The sequence below is a fragment of the Puma concolor genome, chromosome A3, assembly GCF_028749965.1.
Source record: "Puma concolor isolate L17-30 chromosome A3, mPumCon1.1.hap2, whole genome shotgun sequence".
Lineage (NCBI taxonomy): Eukaryota > Metazoa > Chordata > Mammalia > Carnivora > Felidae > Puma > Puma concolor.
In genome coordinates this window covers 88368508-88396121 of record NC_141669.1, presented here as the reverse complement: position 1 = coordinate 88396121, position 27614 = coordinate 88368508, and the positions used below count along the sequence as shown (strand labels likewise).

The following is a 27614-nucleotide window of genomic DNA, read 5'->3' as shown; positions in this document are numbered from 1 at the left end:
GCTGCAAGATAATACACTTCTGTCATTTTAAGCCACTAAGTTCATGGTGATTTGTGATGGCTGAAAAACAAAAGCAAAAACAAAAACAAAAAAACTTTTACACTTACCTTAATAAAACTTCCAATCTAAAGGACTTATCAGTGATGGGTCCCTATAGTCATTTATACCAAATTTTAAACTTTCAACTCATATCTCATCCTTAATGATTCTGGTATATTAAACTGTGCTATATTGGAAATGTGTGTATAGCCAACAAAACTAGTAAAATAGTAAAAAACTGAAAGTTACACGATAATTTTATATAAAAACTCCAAAAAGTTCATTAGTAGTTGTTATAAGAAACATTTCTTCTAGGAGTGATTTCTAAGGCAATAGAAGTGAGTTTTATGAGTTTATGAGTTTCCATAAAAACAGAACCTCTGTCTCAGAAGAAGGGATATCAATAAGAGGACCAGGCTTCTCTATTTCCAAGTTCAGTGGTTTCCCCTGTTCATAACTCAGGTTTGAATTATCTTTCATTTTAATCTCTTCCTCTTCCACTTCCAAAGGTTTGTCTGAGGCTGAAGGCTCATTATCTTCATTTTCATGCAGAAAGCTAAAATCATGTTGGGTCTATAGAAGAAATCGTTGTCCTTGATTTGTAGCCACTCCACATCACCTGTTTTCTTCTCCTTCTCTCTTTTCTGTCAGAAGAGTCCTTGTCATGCTGAGTTTCTTCATTGTATGGCATTTTATCTTAGCACTGTTTTTTTTTTTATTGCCCTCTGTATCATCATATTCAACATTTTCTTCAGATACAATCCAGGTCCCAAGAGTGTCTTCATACTCTCCATACTATTCTTCATAGCTGTCCACTTGAAGAATGGGCCTCTCAGTGTCAATTCCTAGAACTTTGCATTTATTTTCACATTTTGATAGGAAGTCTGAATCAATAATTCCAGACAATTCCACCAAAACCAACTGCTCTACCTCTTCTTCTTCCTCTTCCTTCTCCTCCCAGCTCCTCTCATCAGTGGCCACCCTAATCCTGCACCTCTTTGGGACCTCTGAATCAGTGGCCATGCTCTCCAGGGCTACCATCTTGAGTAGAGGCCTATCTTGTGTTTTTGATCCTAGCCATTCTGAGTCAGGTGATATCTCTTTGTGGTTTGGATTTGGATTTTCCCTGATGTTGAGCACATTTTAATGTGCCTGTTGGTCATCTGTATGTCTTCTTTGGAAAAATGTCTGTTCAGGTCTTTTTTTCACTTTTTAGTTTGTGTGTGTGTGTGTGTGTGTGTGTGTGTGTGTGTGTGTGTATTTATGTGTGTTGAGTTGTGAGTTCTTTAAATATTTTCAATATTAACCTCTTATCTGATGTATCATTTGCAAATATCTTTTCCCATTCTGTTGGTTGCTTTTTCATTTTGATGATGGTTTCCTTCACCATGTAATAATTTTCTAGCTTGATGTAGTCCCAATTCCTTATTTTTTGCTTTTGTTTCCTTTGCTTTGAGGAGACAGATCCAGAAAAATATTGCCAATACCAGTGTTTAAGAGTTTATTGTCTATATTTTCTGTGAGGAGTTTTATGGTTTCAGGTCTTACATTTAGGTCTTTAATTAACTTTGTATTTATTTTTGTATATGGTGTAAGAAAGTGGCCCCAGTGTCATTTTTTAGCATGTAGCTGTCTAGTTTTGCCAACACCATTTATTGAAGAGATGGTATTTTTCCCTTTTTTAAAAATATATATTTAAATGTTTATTTATTTATTTTGAAAGCAAGAGAGAGAGAGAGAGAGAGAGAAAGGCATAGAGGGGAGAGGGGTGGGGGGGGGGGATGGAGAGAGAGAATCCTAAGCAGTCTCTGTGCTGATGTAGGGCTTGATCTCACAAAATATGATATCATGACCTGAGCCAAAATCAAGAGTTGGATGCTTAACCTACTGAGCCACCCAGATGCCCTGGTCTTGTTCCTACTGTGTATTCTTGCCTCGTTAGTCATGTATTAATTGATCATGTAAGTGTGGGCTTATTTCTGTGCTCTTATTTTGTTCCATTGATCTGTATGTCTGTTTTTAGGCCAGTACATATTGTTTTACTACTTGCTTTCTAGTATAGTTTGAAATCAGAGGATTTGATATCTCCAGCTTTGTTCTTTTTCTCAACGTTGCTTTGGTTATTTGGGATCTTTTGCGGTTCCATAGAAATTTTTGGAGTATATGTTCTGTTCTGTGAAAAGTGCCATTGGTATTTTAATAAGGATTTCACTGAATATATAAGTTGCTTTGGATAGTATGGACATTTTAAGAATATTAATTCTTCCAATCTGTGGGAACAGAATATCTTTCCATTCATTTGTGTTGTCTTCAATTTCTTTCATCAATATCTTATAGTTTCCAGAGTAAAGGTCTTTAAGTTCCTTGGTTAAATTTATTCCTTTTCCCATTTTAGGGGTGCCTGGATGGCTCAGTCAAACGTCCAACTTCAGCTCAGGTCATGATCTCACTGTTCATGGGTTCAAGCCCCACATGGGGCTCTGTGCTGACAGCTCAGAGCCTGGAATCTGCTTCAGATTCTGTGTTTCCTTCTCTCTATACCCTTCCTCCACTCATGCTCTGTCTCTCTCTGTCTTTCAGAAATAAATAAACATTATAAAAATTTAAAAAAATTGTTTCTAAGTATTTTATTCCTTTTGATCCAACTGTAAATAGAATTGTTTTTATTAATTTCTCTTTCTTATAGTTCATTATTAGTGTATAGAAACACAACTGATTTCTGCATCTCAGCTTTGTATCCTGAAACTTTATTTATTTATTCGAATAACTCCTTAGTGGAGTCTTGATGGTTTTCAATATGTAGTATCATATCATCTGCAAATAGTGACAGTTTTACTTCTTTCTTAACAATTTGAATGTCTTTTGTTTTATTTTTATTTATTTATTTATTTATTTATTTATTTATTTATTTATTTATTGTCTTATTGCTGTGGCTAAGACTTCCAGTACTATGTTGAGAAAAGGTGCTAAGAGTGGACATCTTTCTTTGTTCTTGATCTTGGAAAACTTTTCACCATTAGGTATGATGTCAGCTGTGTGTTTGTCTTATATAGTCTTTATTATGTTGAAGTATGTTTTCTATAAACTCACAGTGGAACTTCTTTCAAAATTGGAGTCAGTCCTCTCAAACCTGCTTCTGTCTTATCAATTAAGTTTATGTAATATTCTAAATCCTTTGTTGTCATTTCAACAATCTTCACAGCATCTTCAAGAGTAAATTCCATCTCAAGAAACCACTTTCTTTGCACATCCATAAGAAGCAGTTCCTCATCTGTTCAAGTTTTATTATGAGATTGCACCAAATCAGTCATATATTCAGGCCCCACTTCTAATTGTAGTTCTCTTGCTATTTCCACCATCTCTGAGTTATTTCCTCCACTGAAGTCTTGAACCCTAACAGTTATCCATGGGGACTAGAATCAGATTCTTGCAAACTTTTGTTATTGTTGATATTTTGACCTCTTCCCATGAATCACAAATATTCTAAATGGCAGCTAGAATGGTGAATCCTTTCTGAAAGGTTTTCAATGGACTTTTCCTGGGTCTATCAGAGGAATCACCATCTATGGCAGCTGTATATAGACTTATAAAATATATTTCTTAAAAAATAAGACTTGAAAGTCAAAATGGCTCCTTGATCCATGAACTATAGAATGGATGTCGTGTTAGCAGGCATGAAAACAACATTCATCTTGCTGTACATCTCAATCAGAGCTATTGGGTGACCAGATGCATTGTAAATGACCAGAAACATTTTAAAAGGAATTTTTTCCCCTTAAGTAGTAGGTCTCAACAGTGAGCTTAAAATATTTGGTAAACCATGTTGCAAACATATGTGCTGTCACACAGCCTTGTTTTTCCATTTACAGAGCGCAGGCAGAGTAGATTTAGCATACTTCTTAAAGGCCCTAGGATTTTTGTAATGGTACATGAGCCCTTGCTTCAACTTAAGTCACCAGCTGCATTAGCCTCTAACAAGAGAGTCAGCCTGTCCTTTGAAGCTTTGAAGCCAGGCATTGACTTCTTCTCTCTAGCTTGACTTCTCTCTAGCTATGAAAGTCCTAGTCCATCTTCTTCCAATAGAAGGCTGTTTCATCTACATTAAAACTATATTGTTTAGTGTAACCACCTTTGTTCATTACCTTAGCTAAATATTCTGGATAACTTGCTCTAGTTTCTACATCAGCACTTGCTGCTTCGCCTTGCACTTATCTGTTATGGAGGAAGCTTCTTTCCTTAAATCTTATGAACAAACATTTGCTAGCTTCAAACCTTACTTCTTCAGCTTCCTCACTTCTCTCAGCCTTCAAAGAATTGAGTTGGGGTCTTGCTCTGGATTAGGCTGTGGCTTAAGGGAATGTTTTGGCTGTTTGATTTTGTATCCAGACCACTAACACTGTCTCCATATCAGCAATAAGGCTGCTTCACATTCCTATCATAAACTGCACTTATCCAATGTTCATTAGAAACACTTTTAATTTTCTTCAATAACTTTCCCTTTGCATTTACAACTTGGCTATTTGGTGCCAGAGGCCTAGGTTTCAGCTTATCTCTGCTTTTGAATAGTCTTCCTCACTGAGCTTAATCATTTCTAGTTTTGGATTTAAAGTGAGAGTTGTGTGACTCTTCCTTTCACTTGAACACTTGGAGGCAGTTGTAAAATTATTAATTGGTCTAATGTCAATATTGTTTTGTCTCAGGGAATAGGGAGGCCTGAGGAGAGTGAGAGATGGCCAGTCAGTGAAGCAGTCATAACACACATAACATTTATTGATTAAGCTCACTGCCTTATATAAGTACACCTCATGGCACCCCAAAACAATTACAATAGTAACTTTAAGCTCACTGATCACAGATCACCATAATAAATATAATCATAATGAAGAAGTTTGAAGTATTATAATAATTACCAAAATGTGACACAAAGATATTAAGGGAGCAAATGTTGTTGGAAAACTGGTACTGATAGACTTACTGAGCACAAGGGTGGCACAAGCCTTGATTTGTAAGACATATAATATCTGCAAAGCTCAATAAAGCAAAGTATAAGAAAATAAAGGATGCTGTACATGAACCTATACGTGTGATAACATGGCATATGCATGAATACACACATTCACAAATAAGTACAAGTGAAAATGGGAAAATCTGAATAAGGTTATAGATGGTATCAATGTCAATATCATTGCTGTGATATTGTAGTACTGTAGTATATGTACTATAGTTTTGCAAGATATCATTGGGGTAAATGAAAAAATGTTACATATCAGTAATATTTCTTATAACTACATATGAATGTATAGTTGTCTCAATAAAAATTTCACTTGAAAAATTTATCCTGTTTGTGTGTGTTGGAGGGGTGGGGAGAAAAGACACTCCAGATAGTAAAAACATTTGTAAATCATACATCTGATGGGGCGCCTGGGTGGCGCAGTCGGTTAAGCGTCCGACTTCAGCCAGGTCACGATCTCTCGGTCCGTGGGTTCGAGCCCCGCGTCGGGCTCTGGGCTGATGGCTCAGAGCCTGGAGCCTGTTTCCGATTCTGTGTCTCCCTCTCTCTCTGCCCCTCCCCCGTTCATGCTCTGTCTCTCTCTGTCCCAAAAATAAATAAAAAAAAAAAAACGTTGAAAAAAAAAATTAAAAAAAAAAAATCATACATCTGATGAAAGACTTGTGTCCAGAATATAAAGAATTGTTACATATTAGAGGTCCCAAGAGAGAAAGAGAACAAAAAGGACATATTTTATATAATTATATATAATATATAATATGTATAAAATTATACAAAATATATATAACAGAGCCAAAATTATATATATGTGTGTGTGTGTGAATGTGATATATATATATAATATATTTATAATATATTATAAATATATGATAGATGTATATCCCAGCTTGCAGTCATGCAGAAAACAAAGCCAATCTTCCTCTGTCTTTTTCTCTGTTTAGGTCCTTACTGAATTGGATGATGCCTACCCATTGGGGGAAGGCCATCTGCTATATACTTAGTTCACCAGTTCAAAAGCTAATATCTTTGGAAACACCCTCACGGACATCCCTAGAAATATCTGGGCATTCTGTGGGTCAGTCAAACCGACACATATAATTAACTATTACACAACTCAATACTAAAAAAGGCAAATAACTCAACTTTGTAAATGGGCAAAGTATCCAAGAAGAATGACTAATGAGCATATGGAAAGATGCTCTACATAATTTGTCATTAGAGGAATGCATATTAAATGGAAGTCAAAACCTCAATGAGATACATACTTACTAGCATGGCAGCAATAAAAAAGATAACAGCAAGTGTTGAGAAGAAAGTGTAGAAACTGGTATCTCACACATTAGTGGCAGAAACATAAAATGATACAACCACTTTAGAAAATAATTTGACAAGTTTTGAAAGCTTTAAATAATAAACATAATATACAATGCAGCAACCTCAGGCAACTTAAAACAGGAATTCACACAAAAGTTTATATGTAAATATAAAGGTTTATATGTAAATGTTCATATTAGCATTATTCATATTAGTCTAAAAGTAGGTATTCCAAATATCCATAAACTGGTGAATGAATAAACAATACATGGTATAACAATACAATGGAATATACTACTTAATAATAAAAGGAATGAAGTACTGATACAACCTAATATATGTATGAATCTCAAAAACATAGTAAGTGAAAGAATGCCAGACTCAAAAGACTGCATATTTGTGATTCTATGCAATGATAAGTCTTGAGTGGCAGAAAGGAAATCATTATTTGCCTGTGGCTGGTGAGCAGAGAGGGAATTAATTTCATACTGGCGTGAGGAAACTTTTTTGGGCTAAAGAAAATATTCTAAAACTCAAATGCAGTATTGTTGCACAACTCTGTATATTTACAAAAATTCACTGAATTACACTTAAAATAGGGATTTCTCTTAAATACGGAGAACAAACAGGTGGTTGCCGCAGGTGAGGTGGAGGGGGGTGGAGGTGAAATCGATAAAGGGGATTAACAGTACATTTCTCCTGATGAGCACTGAGAAATGCATAGAATTGTTGAATTATTATGTTGTACAAACTAATATAACACTGCATGCTAATTATACTTGAATAAAAAAAGGATGTATTCATGATATGTAAATTATACCTCAATAAAACTGCTATAAAATCACTGATATATGAAACATGGATGAATTCCAAAATCAGTTCGTTGAATGTAATATGCCTTCAGAGAAGAGTACAGATTAAATGAATGCAATTGCATGAAATCTGGCAGCACTGATTTGTGGTGAAACATAGAGCACTAGTTCCCTCTGTTGGGGTGGGGTAGGTGCTGGCTAGAAAAGAATGTGAAGGAATCTTCTGGTGCAATGGTGGTATTTGATATCTTGACAGCAGTTCGCTAGTTGTTTGTGTATCTAGATTTGCTAAAATTGTTTAAATGTATGCTTGAGACTTAGATGTTCCATTTTGTAAACTCTACTTCAAAAAACATAAACAAATATTGATATTCATAATGAAATGCTTATGGGTGAAATATGTCTACAACTTACTTTGAAATCCAGAAAAAAATAAGGTAGAATGATTCATGGATGGAAGGATGAGTAAATGTGTGAAATTTGCAAATAATCACAAGATGTTAACTACAGAATCTAGGTGATGAGACTGTGCATGTTTACTATATAGTGCTTTCCATTTATTTGTATGTTTAAACATTCTCATGATATAATGTGGAAAAATAACACAATAGGTATTGCTCCAACTAATAGTATTTTGTCAAGGTCGTAAGCCAATTATATTTAAGACCAGTATATATATATTTTTTTTATATATGAAATTTATTGTCAAATTGGTTTCCATACAACACCCAGTGCTCATCCCAAAAGGTGCCCTCCTCAATATCCATCACCCACCCTCTCCTCCCTCCCACCCCCCATCAACCCTTAGTTTGTTCTCAGTTCTCAACAGTCTCTTATGCTTTGGCTCTCTCCCACTCTAACCTCTTTTTTTTTTTTTTTTCCTTCCCCTCCCCCATGGGTTTCTGTTAAGTTTCTCAGGATCCACATAAGAGTGAAACCATATGGTATCTGTCTTTCTCTGTATGGCTTATTTCACTTAGCATCACACTCTCCAGTTCCATCCACATTGCTACAAAAGGCCATATTTCATTTTTTCTCATTGCCACGTAGTATTCCATTGTGTATATAAACCACAATTTCTTTATCCATTCATCAGTTGATGGACATTTAGTCTCTTTCCATAATTTGGCTATTGTTGAGAGTGCTGCTATGAACATTGGGGTACAAGTGCCCCTATGCATCAGTACTCCTGTGTCCCTTGGATAAATTCCTAGCAGTGCTATTGCTGGGTCATAGGGTAGGTCTATTTTTAATTTTCTGAGGAACCTCCACAGTGCTTTCCAGAGCGGCTGCACCAATTTGCATTCCCACCAACAGTGCAAGAGGGTTCCCGTTTCTCCACATCCTCTCCAGCATCTATAGTCTCCTGATTTGTTCATTTTGGCCACTCTGACTGGCGTGAGGTGATACCTGAGTGTGGTTTTGATTTGTATTTCCCTGATAAGGAGCGACGCTGAACATCTTTTCATGTGCCTGTTGGCCATCCGGATGTCTTCTTTAGAGAAGTGTCTATTCATGTTTTCTGCCCATTTCTTCACTGGGTTATTTGCTTTTCGGGTGTGGAGTTTGGTGAGCTCTTTATAGATTTTGGATACTAGCCCTTTGTCCGATATGTCATTTGCAAATATCTTTTCCCATTCCGTTGGTTGCCTTTTAGTTTTGTTGGTTGTTTCCTTTGCTGTGCAGAAGCTTTTTATCTTCATAAGGTCCCAGGAATTCACTTTTGCTTTTAATTCCCTTGCCTTTGGGGATGTGTCGAGTAAGAGATTGCTACGGCTGAGGTCAGAGAGGTCTTTTCCTGCTTTCTCCTCTAAGGTTTTGATGGTTTCCTGTCTCACATTCAGGTCCTTTATCCATTTTGAGTTTATTTTTGTGAATGGTGTGAGCAAGTGGTCTAGTTTCAACCTTCTGCATGTTGCTGTCCAGTTCTCCCAGCACCATTTGTTAAAGAGACTGTCTTTTTTCCATTGGATGTTCTTTCCTGCTTTGTCAAAGATGAGTTGGCCATACGTTTGTGGGTCTAGTTCTGGGGTTTCTATTCTATTCCATTGGTCTATGTGTCTGTTTTTGTGCTAATACCATGCTGTCTTGATGATGACAGCTTTGTAGTAGAGGCTAAAGTCTGGGATTGTGATGCCTCCTGCTTTGGTCTTCTTCAAAATTACTTTGGCTATTCGGGGCCTTTTGTGGTTCCATATGAATTTTAGGATTGCTTGTTCTAGTTTCGAGAAGAATGCTGGTACAATTTTGATTGGGATTGCATTGAATGTGTAGATAGCTTTGGGTAGTATTGACATTTTGACAATATTTATTCTTCCAATCCATGAGCAGGGAATGTCTTTCCATTTCTTTAAATCTTCTTCAATTACCTTCATAAGCTTTCTATAGTTTTCAGCATACAGATCTTTTACATCTTTGGTTAGATTTATTCCTAGGTATTTTATGCTTCTTGGTGCAATTGTGAATGGGATCAGTTTCTTTATTTGTCTTTCTGTTGCTTCATTGTTAGTGTATAAGAATGCAACTGATTTCTGTACATTGATTTTGTATCCTGCAACTTTGATGAATTCATGTATCAGTTCTAGCAGACTTTTGGTGGAGTCTATCGGATTTTCCATGTATAATATCATGTCATCTGCAAAAAGCGAAAGCTTGACTTCATCTTTGCCAACTTTGATGCCTTTGATTTCCTTTTGTTGTCTGATTGCTGATGCTAGAACTTCCAGCACTATGTTAAACAACAGTGGCGAGAGTGGGCATCCCTGTCGTCTTCCTGATCTCAGGGAAAAAGCTCTCAGTTTTTTCCCGTTGAGGATGATGTTAGCTGTGGGCTTTTCATAAATGGCTTTTATGATCTTTAAGTATGTTCCTTCTATCCCGACTTTCTCAAGGGTTTTTATTAAGAAAGGGTGCTGGATTTTGTCAAAGGCCTTTTCTGCATCGATTGACAGGATCATATGGTTTTTCTCCTTTTTTTTGTTAATGTGATGTATCACCTTGATTGATTTGCGAATGTTGAACCAGCCCTGCATCCCAGGAATGAATCCCACTTGATCATGGTGAATAATTCTTTTTATATGCCGTTGAATTCTATTTGCTAGTATCTTATTGAGAATTTTTGCATCCATATTCATCAGGGATATTGGCCTATAGTTCTCTTTTTTTACTGGGTCTCTGTCTGGTTTAGGAATCAAAGTAATACTGGCTTCATAGAATGAGTCTGGAAGTTTTCCTTCCCTTTCTATTTCTTGGAATAGCTTGAGAAGGATAGGTATTATCTCTGCTTTAAACGTCTGGTAGAACTCCCCTGGGAAGCCATCTGGTCCTGGACTCTTATTTGTTGGGAGATTTTTGATAACTGATTCAATTTCTTCGCTGGTGATGGGTCTGTTCAAGCTTTCTATTTCCTCCTGATTGAGTTTTGGAAGAGTGTGGGTGTTCAGGAATTTGTCCATTTCTTCCAGGTTGTCCAATTTGTTGGCATATAATTTTTCATAGTATTCCCTGATAATTGTTTGTATCTCTGAGGGATTGGTTGTAATCATTCCATTTTCATTCATGATTTTATCTATTTGGGTCATCTCCCTTTTCTTTTTGAGAAGCCTGGCTAGAGGTTTGTCAATTTTGTTTATTTTTTCAAAAAAACAACTCTTGGTTTCGTTGATCTGCTCTACAGTTTTTTTAGATTCTATATTGTTTATTTCTGCTCTGATCTTTATTATTTCTCTTCTTCTGCTGGGTTTAGGCTGCCTTTGCTGTTCTGCTTCTATTTCCTTTAGGTGTGCTGTTAGATTTTGTATTTGGGATTTTTCTTGTTTCTTGAGATAGGCCTGGATTGCAATGTATTTTCCTCTCAGGACTGCCTTTGCTGCGTCCCAAAGCGTTTGGATTGTTGTATTTTCATTTTCGTTTGTTTCCATATATTTTTTAATTTCTTCTCTAATTGCCTGGTTGACCCACTCATTCGTTAGTAGGGTGTTCTTTAACCTCCATGCTTTTGGAGGTTTTCCAGACTTTTTTCTGTGGTTGATTTCAAGCTTCATAGCATTGTGGTCTGAAAGTATGCATGGTATGATTTCAATTCTTGTAAACTTATGAAGGGCTGTTTTGTGACCCAGTATATGATCTATCTTGGAGAATGTTCCATGTGCACTCGAGAAGAAAGTATATTCTGTTGCTTTGGGATGCAGAGTTCTAAATATATCTGTCAAGTCCATCTGATCCAATGTCTCATTCAGGGCCCTTGTTTCTTTATTGACCGTGTGTCTAAATGATCTATCCATTTCTGTAAGTGGGGTGTTAAAGTCCCCTGCAATTACCACATTCTTATCAATAAGGTTGCTTATGTTTATGAGTAATTGTTTTATATATTTGGGCGCTCCGGTATTCGGCGCATAGACATTTATAATTGTTAGCTCTTCCTGATGGATAGACCCTGTCACTATTATATAATGTCCTTCTTCATCTCTTGTTACAGCCTTTAATTTAAAGTCTAGTTTGTCTGATATAAGGATGGCTACTCCAGCTTTCTTTTGGCTTCCAGTAGCATGATAAATAGTTCTCCATCCCCTCACTCTCAATCTACAGGTGTCCTCAGGTCTAAAATGAGTCTCTTGTAGACAGCAAATAGATGGGTCTTGTTTTTTTATCCATTCTGATACCCTATGTCTTTTGGTTGGCGCATTTAATCCATTTACATTCAGTGTTATTATAGAAAGATATGGGTTTAGAGTCATTGTGATGTCTGTATGTTTTATGCTTGTAGTGATGTCTCTGGTACTTTGTCTCACCGGGTCCCCCTTAGGATCTCTTGTAGGGCTGGTTTAGTGGTGACAAATTCCTTCAGTTTTTGTTTGTTTGGGAAGACCTTTATCTCTCCTTCTATTCTAAATGACAGACTTGCTGGATAAAGGATTCTCGGCTGCATATTTTTTCTGTCTAGCACACTGAAAATCTCGTGCCAATTCTTTCTGGCCTGCCAAGTTTCGAAAGAGAGATCAGTCACGAGTCTTATAGGTCTCCCTTTATATGTGAGGGCACGTTTACCCCTTGCTGCTTTCAGAATTTTCTCTTTATCCTTGTATTTTGCCAGTTTCACTATGATATGTCGTGCAGAAGATGGATTCAAGTTACGTCTGAAGGGAGTTCTCTGTGCCTCTTGGATTTCAATGCCTTTTTCCTTCCCCAGTTCAGGGAAGTTCTCAGCTATTATTTCTTCAAGTACCCCTTCAGCACCTTTCCCTCTCTCTTCCTCCTCTGGGATACCAATTATGCGTAGATTATTTCTTTTTAGTGTATCACTTAGTTCTCTAATTTTCCCCTCATACTCCTGGATTTTTTTATCTCTCTTTTTCTCAGCTTCCTCTTTTTCCATAACTTTATCTTCTAGTTCACCTATTCTCTCCTCTGCCTCTTCAATCCGAGCCGTGGTGGTTTCCATTTTGTTATGCATTTCGTTTAAAGCGTTTTTCAGCTCCTCGTGACTGTTCCTTAGTCCCTTGATCTCTGTAGCAAGAGATTCTTTGCTGTCAGCTATACTGTTTTCAAGCCCAGCGATTAATTTTATGACTATTATTCTAAATTCACTTTCTGTTATATTATTTAAATCCTTTTTGATCAGTTCATTAGCTGTTGTTATTTCCTGGAGATTCTTCTGAGGGGAATTCTTCCGCTTGGTCATTTTGGATAGTCCCTGGCGTGGTGAGGACCTGCAGGGCACTTCCCCTGTGCTGTGGTGTATAACTGGAGTTGGTGGGCAGAGCCGCAGTCAGACCTGATGTCTGCCCCCAGCCCACCGCTGGGGCCACAGTCAGACTGGTGCGTGCCTTCTCTTCCCCTCTCCTAGGGGCGGGATTCACTGTGGGGTGGGGTGGCCTGTCTGGGCTACTTGCACACTGCCAGGCTTGTGATGCTGGGGATCTGGCGTCTTAGCTGGGGTGGGTAGGCAAGGTGCACAGGGGCAGGAGGGGCAGGCTTAGCTTGCTTCTCCTTAGGTGATCCACTTCAGGAGGGGCCCTGTGGCAGCAGGAGGGAGTCAGATCCGCTGCCGGAGGTTTGGCTCCGCAGAAGCGCAGAGTTGGGTGTTTGCGAGGAGCGAGCAAGTTCCCTGGCAGGAACTGGTTCTCTTTGGGATTTTGGCTGGGGGATGGGCGGGGGAGATGTTGGTGGCGAGCGCCTTTGTTCCCCACCAAACTGAGCTCTGTCGTCAGGGGGCTCAGCAGCTCTCCTTCCCTTTGTCCTCCAGCCTTCCCGCTTTCTGAGCAGAGCTGTTAACTTATGACCTCCCAGCCGCTAAGTCGCGCTTGCTCTTGGAACACAGTCCGTCAGGCCCCTCCGCTTTTTGCAAGCCAGACTCGGGGGCTCTGCTTGGCCGTCGAGCCGCCCCTCCGCCCCGGCTCCCTCCCGCCAGTCCGTGGAGCGCGCACCGCCTCGCCGCCCTTCCTACCCTCTTCCGTGGGCCTCTCGTCTGCGCTTGGCTCCGGCGACTCCGTTCTGCTAATCCTCTGGTGGTTTTCTGGGTTATTTAGGCAGGTGTAGGTGGAATCTAAGTGATCAGCAGGACGCGCGGTGAGCCCAGCGTCCTCCTACGCCACCATCTTCCCTCTCCTCTAAGACCAGTATATTCTTTCATATATTTGGTAAGTGTAGGAACCTTCCCCTTTTTATTGAGAAAGAATAACTTGTAATTTTCTACAAAATTGTTAATATCACCAGAGGTTTGTTCAGTGCTGTTACTTAAATCTAAAAAGAAGTGTTAGGATTGCCACCACATGTCTTTGTTTCTATTTCAGATTCCAAATAAACCATGGAAATAAGATGATTGTCGGAGAAGCAAATGGCTTGGAGATCTACAGGATAAAATTTCAGAATCCTCTAATTGATCATAGTTTTCAGCTCTAGGGCCTGTTTGATTTACAGAATTGAAGTGACACCTGGAATGTGATATCTGGAATAAACATTTGGGTCAATTATTTAATGATTTATGGTTTGTTTTCATTAAAAGTTGTAGCCCAGTACCAAAAAATTTATTAAGGTAATTGGCTTTAATAAAAAGAGAAACATATGATATATGGAATTTAAGAAACAAAACAGATGAACATAGGGGAAGGAAGGACAAATATGATAAAAACAAAGAAGGAGGCAAACCTTGAGAGATTCTTAAACACAGAGAACAAACTGAGGGTTGAGGAGGAGATGGGGGAAATGGGTGATGGGCATTGAGGAGGGTACTTGTTTGGATGAGCACTGGGTGCTAGGTGTAAGAGATGAATCACTAAATTCTACTCTTGAAACTATTATTACACTATATGTTAACTAACTTGGATTTACATAAAATTAAAAAAAAACGATTAACATAAAAAGAAGGAAAACGTGATTAAACTAAAATTGTATACTTGCATTTCATGTTTAGGCTAGATACTTGAAACTTTTCCTTTTATAAATCTTTTCTAGTCTTCTTGCAAAAAAGGTAATTTTAATAAATTTCAATGCCACTTACTCTTAGGAGGATATAATTACATTTCATTCCACCCCTTTATATTTGCTTAGTTTTTTGACATAAAAACTTTTTCTGTGAAATTATCAACCAGGAAACAAAGGCTTCTGTTATACTTAATAATAATTTCTTTCTCTGCGTATATATGTGAAATTATATGTGTATTTTATTGTGCTATATGTTACTTAAAAGGCAGAAGGCTTTTGTTTTTCAAAACTACGGTAACATTTTTCCTGCATCCCTTTGAGAAGTTTTCCATTAAATGTAAATTATGCTCTTTTAAGAGAATAGTATTATGGGTGCTTTTCATTGATTGCAAAACCTTCCATTTACAAAGAACATAGGAACATGATATATGATGGATGGGCTGTCAAATGAATTGAATAAACTGTTGCTAAAGCAACTTCAAAATGAGTCCATGAGCTACCTGAGCACATTTGGTCTTAACCGGTTTTTGATTGTAGTAACAATACCATATCTTGACCTTGAAAAACAACAGATTTCTTATTATTGCAAATATAATTTAAAACAATGCAGATTCACTCTCTATATTTCAGGTATCATCAGTAAGGATTTGGGTAACCGGATTATAACACTGAAGTCAATAGGGGATTATAAATGCCAAGAATATGGAGAGAAAGCAAGCTCTAATGTAAAATAAAACCAATCAAATAAAAACTCTACAATTATCATTATTCCAATAGGAGAAAAATCAATATCATGGTTTTTTTCAATGAAGTTTTATTTTAAAATACTTTTAAATTCCAGAAAACCTCTGATAGTAGAGGATATATACCACACTCAATTTCTCTTACTGTTAGTATCTTACATTAGTATGGTACATTTGTCACAATTAACTAATATTGATATATTATTATTATTAACTAAAACCCATAATATATTCAGACATCTTTAGTTTTTACCAAATGTCCCTTTCTGTCCAGAGCCCTATTCAGGATGCCATATTATAGTGAGTCATCATGTCCCCTCATGTTTCTCTAGACTGTGGCAGTGTCTCAGATTTTCCTTATTTTTGATGGCCTCAACAGTTTTAAGGAGTACTGGTCAGGTATTTTATAGAATGTACCTCAATTGGGTTTGATGTTTTTCTCACAATTAGACTGTGATTATGGGCTTGGGTGATGTAGGCCATTGGGGGATGTATGATATCATTCTCATCATTTCATATCAAGCATACATGTTATCAGCATATTTTCTCATCACTGATGTTGACCTAGATCACTTGGCTGAGATAGCGTTTTTCACTTATCTCCACTGAAAAGTTACTCTCCTGTCCCCTTCCTCTTTCCATACTATACTTTTTGGAAGGAAGTTACTATGTGCAATCCACTTTTAAGGGATAGAAACTTACACTCCACTCTTTGAGGTGGGAATATCTACATAAATTTCTTGATATTTTTCCACATGGAAGGATAGAATTGTCTCTTCTTTTCAATCTATTCATTTATTTGTTTAGCCATTTATTTATATTGGTATTGTCTCAAGGATATTTATTTTATGCTCTGGGGTTATGATCCAAAATCAAATTATTTATTTTGTTGCTTAAATTATTCCAGCTTTGGAATTAGGATCTTTTGCCATGTCCTTTTGCCATACTGACATTGGTGTGTGTGTGTGTGTGTGTGTGAGCATTTCTTTACCTTCTACCACTGCAAGATGGTCCAAGTTCATTTAATACATTTCCTGTCCCAGTTGTAGAATAAGTGATTTTTTCAGGAAATTCTAGTTCCTTTTATGGAGAATGGTATTACAAAACAAGATATGGTCTCTGGGTGTGCTCCTTGTTTCTGAAACATCATTGCTTCTACTTATCTCAGATAAGAGTTTGGAAATATGTATGAATACTAACCATGTTTACACATATATCTGTAAGTATTCTACATATATCTTTTTCTTTCTTTCTTTCTTTCTTTCTTTCTTTCTTTCTTTCTTTCATTTTCTTTCTTTTTTCTCTCCCTCTTTCTTTCTTTCTTTCTTTCTTTCTTTCTTTCTTTCTTTCTTTTTATTTCTATTATCTATCTATCATCTATACCCATCTATATTTATATTAAAACATGAGTTCATACTGTTGTCTCCAACTCAAATCCAGGACCACTTTCATCATTCTTTCCATTGTTATCTCTTTCCTGTAACTCCTAACTCGAACGGTGATAAACCTGGTTTCTGTCATCTTCTATCAACTTACTTACTTGTTTAATTCCAGTGTACTTGTGTAGTCATTTCATAATTTCAACATCACTTTTTAATGATAAAACAAAATAATGTTAGCCAAGGCCATTCTTGAACTTTGTATATTTTTCTATAGTAAGATAAAGGACTCTGTACTAAGGACCCACAAGAACTATTTTATGCATTTAAGGAAGTTAAAATCCAGTTAAAATGAATAATTGAAAGTAAACCTTAGTTTTTTGTGTCTCTAATTCAAATGAATTATTATTAATTTTTGCTACTTAGAAGTACAGAGGTAATTAAAGGAAAAGAGATAAGCTAATTCCTCATCCATCACTCTTGGGGCTAGAAAGAATTAATGTCCCAATTTACTGTTGGGAGAAATTTAATATTACAATGAAGAAGCCCTGCTTTAATCCACCAGACATAAATACTTACCCTTTAACCATGAAAGAGTTTCCTGTATTCTCATCATCTTGACTTCATCTAGAATATATATGCTATCTTTCTTTTAAGGACTCTTTTTTAAAAGTTTTTTTTTTTTTATGATATTTTTGAGAGACAGAGAGATAAAGAGTGTGAACAGGGGAGGGGCAGGAAGAGAGGGAGACACAGAATCCAAAGCAGGCTCTAGGCTCTGAGCTGTCAGCATAGAGAGCCCGATGCAGGGCTTGAACTCACGAACTGTGAGATCATGACCTGAGCTGAAGTTGGACACTTAACCGACTGAGCCACCCAGAAGCCCCTTTGGGGAACTCTTATGTTTCAAATTACAGAATCCTAGATTTTTAAAAGATAAATATTTTAAAAGCTGGAAACTATAGGCATACCTCAGGTCTCTTTGCTTATTTTTTCCTAACGATTGTTGATTTAGTCTTGATATTTGAAAGATTAAAACATCTATAAGCATTAACGCCTCACTTAATTCAATTTTACGAAGTCTGTGAATGTGCATCTAATGGGCTATTTGGTGAGTCTTCTCCAATTCCTAACAGTAAGAGACATTAATCATTCCTTACACAGAATCATCTGGATTTTGCATCATGTTCTTCATATTGTAATTAATGATTAGAATCTGTTTGCTCTGTTCATGATGAATTTAAATACATTCTGTTAATAAATGTTTTTGACATTAAGCATTGCTGCTCAGTAAGGAAGAAAACAAAAATGAACATTGTCTTTACTAGTTGGGTGTGGGTGTTCAGAAGATATTTGATACAAAAATTAATAGAAATTAATACTGAAATCATTTATGTCACTAACTCCCTTAAATAAATTAATGAATAGAAAATTTTCAAATTGCACTAAGGATAGATATTCTACCTATATTCCCAATGCAAAATAGTTTAGAGACACCTTAGGTTATTAAAAGGAAATTAATTCTTTATGCAAAGAATTTAATTTTGTTTCAGACAATAGTTAGGCCTATTTGAACTATAAATTCCATTTTAGACACTTTTATGTTTCGTTTCTATTCAGATTAAATTTTATTAGCTGCATGCAATTAGCCTGTAATTAATTACATTTAGGTGGTTACATAAGCAGATCTAATTATATGTTTCTGTTAATTTTAGTTATAGATGATTTAGACACATGTACACTCTCCTGCTGGTAAAATAATCCATTTATTCTTTCTACAAATATATATCGCCTACCACGTGCCAGGCTTATGTGCACTTTTATGTGCTTATGTGCACTTATGCAGCTTTTAAACATTTTTTTTTTTGCATTTGACATAAAAGTAGCATAATAAAAGTAAAACTTTATTTAAAGATGCATATAATCATGCTATTGTGATCCTCTGGGAATAAGTATTTCTTCAGACTCTGCTGTTATTCTGAGTAAGCAAAATGAAGCACGTATCATCATTTGTGTTTTTCTTTGCTCAACCAGAGATTATCACTCTTTTGTAGACAGCAACAAAGACTATAGAATGTCATCATAGCTGTGCATTTCTAATGATTGGCCCAGGGCTTGTCACTACACTTATTTTCTACTTTACAAAGTATTTCAAGTCGTGCGGAAGGACTTCCAGAGCCGAGGGATAGTTGGCTGTGCGTAGCAGCTCAGCGCTTAGCTGAGCCCAGGCCCAGAGGCCAAGGTCAAGGTGATACTTGGTCAAGAACTAACATCCCCACACCCCTTCCCCCAGGAGACAGAGAGCCCCGCCCCACTGCCCCCCTGTACCCTATCAGAGGTTCACCTGCTCCTTGCCTGACTGCAGCTCAGATCACAACAAGGCGCAGAAGCTAGGCCCTCACCTCTGCAAGCCCACAGGGAGAGAGACCCGCTGTGTGTTACCACGAATGGTGCGGCAAAACCTTTGTCGGGGACTATCTTCTGAGCTGTCATGTCCTGATTCTCCGTCCTGGGAAAAACCGTTTGTACAACTAGTGGCTGTGATCACAAATTCAACACAAAACCAAACTTGAAGGGGCATTGTGAATGCAGACATAAAAATCAGCAAAAACGATATATATTTACTTTCGAAGGTTGTGAGAAGAACCTTTAAGAAATCCCAGCGGCTACGAATCCATCGGTGCCAGCACCGCATGCAAATGCGTGCAAGAAAGGTGGGACACTCGCTTTGCCTCACCTGGCAGGCCGAAAAGACACATGGGAAGGCCACGACGGCTCTGTGTGTCCAACAGAATGCTCCTTTGTGGCAAAAACGTGGATAGAGCTTCTAAAACATGCGAGCGAAACCCATAAAGAGGACAGAAAATGCAAAGTATGCCAGAAAGCACGTGAACACAAACATTCCCATAAGCAATATATGAAAACCCAGGCCCCAGAAAGGAACTCATGCAGCTGCCAAGAGAGCCCTGTGAGTCAACCTGTGCACTGCTGCGTCTCATCTGCAGAGCCACACTCTCTCTTCTCAGGAGGAAAGGCGCGCGCTTGCAGGTGAACCAGGCAGCTGTGGCTAAACGTTTACTATGGAACAGAGTCTCACTGGGCATGCTGTTGTGCGTGGCCATGGCAAGAAGAAAATGAAGCTCAAAGTAAAACCTTCCCTTGAAAAATGGGGTTTGGCCCCTCGTCTCAGTGGATATAATCCTCCTAACACAAAACAAGAACAAGGTTTATCCTCGCCTGAACGTGGTGCGTCACTGAACTGTCCTGAAAACAAGGTGCCCTGGACGGTTGTGATACCCCAACCAGACATCAGATTGCTTTGTTCAAAGGACTGTAGACCGGCCGGCTCAGTTATTTCATCCCAGAAAAACAGTTTTGCTGATTAAAATCACTGATGCACAACAACAAAAAGAAAATATTTCAAATGAAAATAAACGTGGCAGTATTATAAACAGAAGAGTCTTTTATTAAAAAAATAGTAACAATTCTTTCACTTATTAGATGCTCTTGGGCTGTGCCTAAGGCAACAGTTTTGACCCACTTGCCTGTTCTCTCTACCTCTACAATGTAGGTCATTATATCTGGGGAATAAAATCCTGGGGGGGTGGGGAATGGATAGGACTTTCTTTTTCTTTCCATCCCAGTAATTATCACTAGTAAAGTGAGTCTAAATCTCTGACACAAATGGAAATATACAAGGTTTATTGTTAATGTTATTATTGGCATTAGTGACATACCTTCACTGAGGCTTCAACTCTTCTTTACTCAGTTCTCTGGCAAAACCTGGTTTCCATATGGCTCTTCTGGCAACAAAGTGGTGTTCTATGAGCTGGATTCAATCTAAATATCTTCTTCGTTTGAGCCACATAGTTTTGGCCTATCTGAACATCTTGAAATCAGATTTCACATAAAAATTCAGATTTCCCATGAAAGTTGAAAGTCTGACCTGGCGGGTTGTTAGTTCTCATAGGACATAGTTCTCATCTCATAGCAGGCATGGATGAATGATCACTACTCCCTTGAAATGTGGAGCCATAGACTTTAGTGACCGCTCTGACTTTCCTCAGACTAAGAGCAAACATCATCTTGCCTTCATTTTTTCATATGTATTTTGCCTTTTACAGAGTGAAGGTGAAAAATAAAATGGCTCTTTCAAAAGTAGGAAAATAAGAGATAGAGAGGGTCAATTGTTTCACCATTTCTATCTCCCTTAATTGTATTATTTGCCTGGAGCCCATACATTCTTGTTTGTGACCTCTAGTATACTTGAACATTATTTTGAACAAGTATGCACTTGTGTACATATGTGTATTCATTAGCTAAATTCTATGCAGTGGCCATTGAATGAATGAAATATTATGCACTTATTTAGGAACTGATTTTGCAGAAATGAGGGAGACATATTATTATAAAGGAGTGCATAGTCCAGGCAACTATCGTGCAAGTCCATAATAATTATTTCCTAACTAATTTTACTTCTTTAAAATGTACTTCCTTTTATTGTGTGTTACATGATAATCTCTTGAACGAGAGTTGAATTCCCTATGTCATTAGCTGTTAGTACAAATATATACTAGTCTTTAGATAGGAGCCAAAATAAAAACTCACATGTTACATAGATACTCTCCATTTAAGTCTGCAAACAAATTTCCCAAAACTTATTGATAGTGTACAGCGAAAAAAAAAATTGATAACTGATTTATTGAGGAGGAGAAGATTATTTCTACTAAGGAAAAAGTAATCCTGGCAAGAATTATAGAATTTCCCAAAACTTATTGATAGTGTGCAGTGAAAAAAATTTGATAACTGATTTATTGAGGAGGAGATTATTTCTACTGAGGAAAAAGTAATCCTGGCAAGAATTATAAAGTTTCCCTGGAGAAAAGGAGAATATCCTCCAAAGAAAAATAGAACAATTCATCTGTCATTACTTGAGCATCAGTCAGATCTATGAATGGATTTATAATCTTGTTTGAGACAGGAAGTAAAAAAAGGCAAACATCTATAATTTCAGGCAGGTGTCACCATCACTAACTTTACACACTGGGGGTTCACGAAATTATGGTGTCTATTTCCTAATCCATCTGCTGGAAAGGGTCCACCAGAGGGAAGTCAATTCATAAGTCACAATGGCAGTGGCTTTAGCTAATGCCCTTACAATTTAAAGCTATAAGTGATTGCCCAGTTGAGAGTCCTCGAGGCGACTATAGGTTGGTTGATGCACTATTAAAGGTGAGGCTAGAGACTCTCCATTATGGAGAAACAGAGTGAAGCTGAGAAAAAAAATCCTATGGCTTGCTTTGGAAAGTAGCTATGGAGTAACAATAGTGGAAGTTGATAGATTCTTAGGAAAGCCATAAAAAATTTGCCTCCCCTACAGCACAGCTGTATCCCTGTTTCTTTCTCTTTTTTTTTTTTTCTCTCTCTTAAAACTTTTCCTGTTTGCAAATGGTTAAAGCAAAACAGTTGTAATAATTCAGGAACATCTGAGAAAAGCAAATGTTTAATCTGATGTCCTTAATGCCCCCAGAAGGAAAAGAATACTGTGATCTGATTGCTTCTTATTGCTGACAGTCTTTTTGTCTTTAGAACTCAGATCACGTTAATAATTTTTAAAATAATATGACTAAAATGTCATTTCTCATGTCTAAAATTGGCAAATATTAAAAGTCTTATAAAGATTTCCTAATTTATTGTGCAAAATCCTTTCCCCAAACTGCCTCTAACCACATTAGGAAATAATTTCTTTGTACTTCTTTTCAAGCAAATGATCTTTCAAATAATTCTCCTTTATACTCAGTTCATGTATGAATTATCTGCATTTCAGCAACATTATCTGAATTAGCAAGATTAATTATTAGATTTCTGGGTGATGAGCTAAAAGTATCACCTGAATAAAATGTCATATTAATGGCTGAGTGATTAACCAGTACTCAAAGACAGGACTCCTTAATACACATACTCTTTCCTCCATGAGTAATATTACAAAACTCCTTTTAAGGCTCAGCATGTTCTTGAATATCCATGTATTCCATTTTATCATCATTACTACTGGATTGGATGATGGCCTAATTGCCCAAGTGATATGAGCCAGCACAAGTACTGAGCTTTCTGAGTATCGTTTAGTGTTCTGCTGCCCAGAAGGAATGAGAAGAAAGAATTGACTACTTATCAGTTCATCTTTTTAATCTTCCTAAAGCAATATGAGATAGTATCAGATGAGGCCACTAAGGCTCTCTTGAGAGTAAATAATTTGCCTGAAGTCACATAGCTGGTAAATGAGTCTTGGAACCAAGAGTCAGTTACAATTCTCCATGATTCCAAAGTCCATGCTCTGAACCTCTGTCCCTATAGTGTCTTTGAATACATTTGAATATATTTCTTGCCTCATGGATTTTTGTTGACTCTGTATAACTGTATATAAATACAGCTAATACCTTTTTGTTAAAAGTATTTTGGTATTTTTCCAAAAAAACTTCTTGACTATATTATTCTTTCAAATAAATCTTGGAATCATTAAAGTTCTATTTAAGACAAAAACTGTAAATTTGGGTAAGGTTTTCTAAACAAACCAGAGAAGTATTGAAATAGCTATAAATTTAATTCTCTATTTTCACTGAATATTTAGCTTTTTAAAAACTTTTCTTCCTGTGGGTTTTTACAGAATTATTTTTAGTTTTTCTGATTTTCACTTATTGTGAACAGAGTTATATCTTCTCATTTGGCATTATGGCATTGTTGTCATATAAAAAACTTTCTCTTTAATATTAGCATTCAAATCTGAACCAGCCACACTTTAGTAAGATTTTAAAGTCTTCCCCATAGAGTTTCAATGGTGTCTTAAGGGGACAATATTTTAAATAATGTAGTGGTCCCTATAAGGAGTCCATTATCTTTCCAGGTATTCATTATAACAAAGTTAGAACAAGGGTGGAAAATAGTGACAGGACACACTTGACAGACAAGTTGTCTACTTCCAACTACTATCACTTCCAACTTGTGAAATTGAGGCCCTTGTTTTGTGCATTGAGTTTACTTTTAGTCAATTGTATTACTTTATCTTTCAATCTTATTAGTTTTTCCATTTAAATGGTTTCTGTCAAATAAACTATTTGAAGTTTCCTTTGTAATCTTCCACAGTTTCTTACCCACATATCTTTGTTCACGTAACTATCCTATTCGAGGCACCCCTTTCCTTCTTCTTCTTCTTTTTTTTTTTTAATTCAACCTAGCTATCTTTTTCAGGGATTAACTAAAGTGCCAGTCTCTCCATGGAGTCTTTTCTAATCCCTTTAACCAAAAAATAACTCTCTTCATAGTTCTCAGACTACTTTATCTGACTTTTCTTGGGTCCATTAGGATGTTTTGATTTTGGGAAACAGAATCTGCCTCTAACTTAGGTGAAAAGAAAAGGTTTGAGGTAGCTCATTCAATCAATGGAAAAGAAGTGTTGGATTGTCCTGGAGACCTAGGTAGTAAGAACAGAGGGTGAGCCTCTGCAGGATGCTCATTGGAAATACTCAAGCAGATTATTTTCCATCCTGTGCAGATTCATTAAAATGCTAAAACCTCTTGAGAGAGTGTCAGATAGAACTTGCTGGGTCAGACACTTGTACCTTGGGTAGAAGTGGGGAGGGTACCATTATTAATGTTCCCACCAAGACTGGGAGTCCCACCAAAACAGTGAGAATAAGCTGGTTCTCCTGTGGAAAATAAAAAAAAGACAGGGAAGGGAATTCTGAATTGTAGAAAACAGAAGATAGTCACTACACTTTTGTTCTCCATTAGTTTTGACCAGATATATTGATAAATCTTACCTTCTACAATTTATTAATTTTTGGATCCTTACTACACAAGCATATAGCACAAACACACACACACACACACACACATTCAACAATGATAAACATACATAAATATGACTTCACTGTAAGACAGAGAAAAATTTAAAGACAGAATGTCCTAAACAAACATTTGAGCAACATACATGGTAAATGTTAGATGGGTTCTTCACCTACATGTACATTCGTATTACTCCCTCCTTAGGGTGTTTTCTTTTTCTTTATCAAATCTTTACCTTTATTATTCCATATTTTTTACTTACTATGTTACTTTACTTTCTGTTCTCAAAATATTTCCTTTTTTAGAATTTACTTGAGGGTATAAGAGGAGCAGAGATTTTTCCTACTGGATGTGTCTCTTCTTTCTCCTGATGTCCATGATGAAAGTGAATAAAGTTATAAGTTTGGAGCTTGGGAGAAAGATTTATATAATTTGGGGTTTTTAATATTTTTTAAAAAATTTTATTTATCTATTTTGAGAGAGAGAGAGAGAAGGACAGAGAGGGAGAAAGGGAATCCCAAGCAGGTTCTGCGCTGTCAGCACAGAGCCCAACACCAGGTTTGAACCCATAAGATCATTACCTGAGCTGAAATCAAGAGTCAGACACTTATCCAACTGAGCCATCCAGGTGCCCCTATATGTTTTGTTTAGATTATGAATTTAGTCATTGAAGACCTATGGACAAAACTCTTAGTTTATTCATTTGAAGATTTTCATTGTTCAGTGGTTAAAAAAAATTGTAAGCATCTCCAGTTAGGAATTGAGGACTTTAAGCAGAAGGACAAAGTCCCTACTGTGAATGAGCATGTAGTCTGGTGGGGAGTTCCATGCCAAGTGTAGGGCTTGGTTTGGGGCAGGCACACAGTATTGTGCAAAGAAATGGGCACCTGCAACTTGCCAACCTCTCATGTAACTGGAGAAGGTCACTTAAGACTAGGGAGACAGGGCAAGCTTATGGAGGTTGTTCACTTAGTAAGGAGATTCATTTACAATGTAGGAGAACTGCTTGTGAGCAGAACTGTACCCCCAAACAGACATGATTGACAGTGGCCCTTACAGCCTGCTCAGAGACAACTTAACTTTTCAAACTATAGTGATTTCTCATGATCCACTCAGTTCTACATTAAGTGGGAAACTTCACAAAAGCTATGTGTTTGCATCTACAGCAGAGGTATTGGTTGACTTCTGAGCAGCAGCAAAACATTTCTGGATTCACAGTCTAATTTGGCAGTAGAATAAATGATGCTTGGACTGTGGGTATCATCTTCACCAAAGCACGAATCTTTTTTTTTTAATGTTTATTTATTTCTGAGACAGAGAGAGACAGAGCATGAGTGGGGGAGGGGCAGAGAGAGGGAGGGACACAGAATCCAAAGCAGGCTCCAGGCTCTTAGCCATCAGCACAGAGCCCGATGCAGGGCTTGAACTCAGACTGTGAGATCATGACCTGAGCCGAAGCTGGACGCTCAACTGACTGAGCCACCCAGGCGCCCCAAAGCACAAATCTTAAAAACATTTTTCAGCATCAGTGATATTTAATAACTCATACAAAGATCCCATTCATACACAGAACCTCATATATAGGCACTCATTCATAGGTCCTTACTAACCTCTTGACACAGGGCAAATTACTTAAATTCTTTGAATCCCAAAGTCCTTATCTTACCACAAGATAATACTTGAAGATTCAATGAGATAATAAGTGTAGAGCCCTTGGTATAGAGTTTAGTACACAGTGGGGACTCAATAGATATTGTTTATTATTATGGAAACCACAAAGCTTGAGAGACCTCTCTCTCTATCTCTTTAAAGCTGTGTTCTTGCAATCTAGTATTTTATTGAAGAAAAGGTAATAGTTCGAAGTCAACAAACTTCACATCATCTAAAAGCTCAGTTGAGTAAATATCTTGAAGACTGAAAACACAATAAAAGTGCAAACATAATATTTATTGGATTTTGTTTTTCAGAATTAACCTGAGTGTGAGGCCATAATCATCATTCTGAAAAGAGGTCTGATATTGATGAAGCCTGGAAATATTATCAGAGTAAATGGATATGTTGTTTTTCATTTTGTTTTCAATTTTCCAGACTAAAAAAAATGATGAAGAATAGGAGTACACCTGCCCCTAGTGATGTAGAGAAAGGTGAGAAATAATATAATCAAGGTGACATGAAATGCTCCCCTCCACTCACCTGTTTTCTCTAGTCCCAACCAGAAAAGCAAAACCTATCCTGTGTCTGAGATCCCAGGTCCACCCCGAGAGTGCTGTAGTTTGTAGTCTCCAAACTTGCTCACGTTCTCTGCCTATTAGGCAGGTATCAAAATGCCGGGGATTAGTCCTGAAAACCAAAGCGTCAGAATTAATGGAAGATATTATCAGAAAGATAAAAGTCCCGTCCTTGATACTTAACAAATATGAATGTTAAACTAATAGAGAGGGAAAGACAGCTAGAAGGGGGAGGAAAAGAATGAAGGAAAAGGGGGTGGGGTGTGTGGTTACAGGCTCCTGGTACTCAAGTCTTGATTCAATGTCTGGGTAGAAGCCTTTCTTACCCAACAGTCTTGAAAAGTCTTGGGAAATATTTCTCCTTCAAGTTATAATCTGCTTGCCAAGAATCCCAAGAGATTCTTAGTTTACATATCCCACAGGCATGGAGTCCAAGATATGGTTATGTCACACCTGTTTAATGGAGAAATGTGAGCTCAGAGGTTGATTCTATAGGCTTTACCATAGTATACTCCCCTCCCCCACAGTACCTGTGATCTCGTTCCATGAGGTTCAAGGGTAGTCAGATACTGGTGATGTTTCCAGGTCTCTGAGCTGAAGTTTTTACAAAGGTTCCTGTACTTCATGTGTAGAAAAATCTGTCTGTATCTGTTGGTTGTAAACTGAGGTGGCCTGCATAAAACTTTACGGTAAGACTTCAGATAGTTTGTAGGATTATTTGAGGGTGTGATTTCCTCATTTAATTTTCTCTGATAACTGAGGATGATAATAGAATGGAGTTCCTATATGATGAGCCATGTCTTACAAAGCTCTTTCACATTACT

General features: G+C 37.2%; 2 pseudogenes; one reads left to right on the top strand and one right to left on the bottom strand.

Moving 5' to 3' along the window:
- Positions 1 to 322: 322 nt before the first annotated feature.
- Positions 323 to 1080, bottom strand: LOC112869614 (general transcription factor 3C polypeptide 6 pseudogene; annotated as a pseudogene).
- A 17631-nt stretch (positions 1081 to 18711) lies between these two features.
- On the top strand, positions 18712 to 20106 carry LOC147582591 (transcription factor IIIA pseudogene; annotated as a pseudogene).
- Positions 20107 to 27614: the final 7508 nt, after the last annotated feature.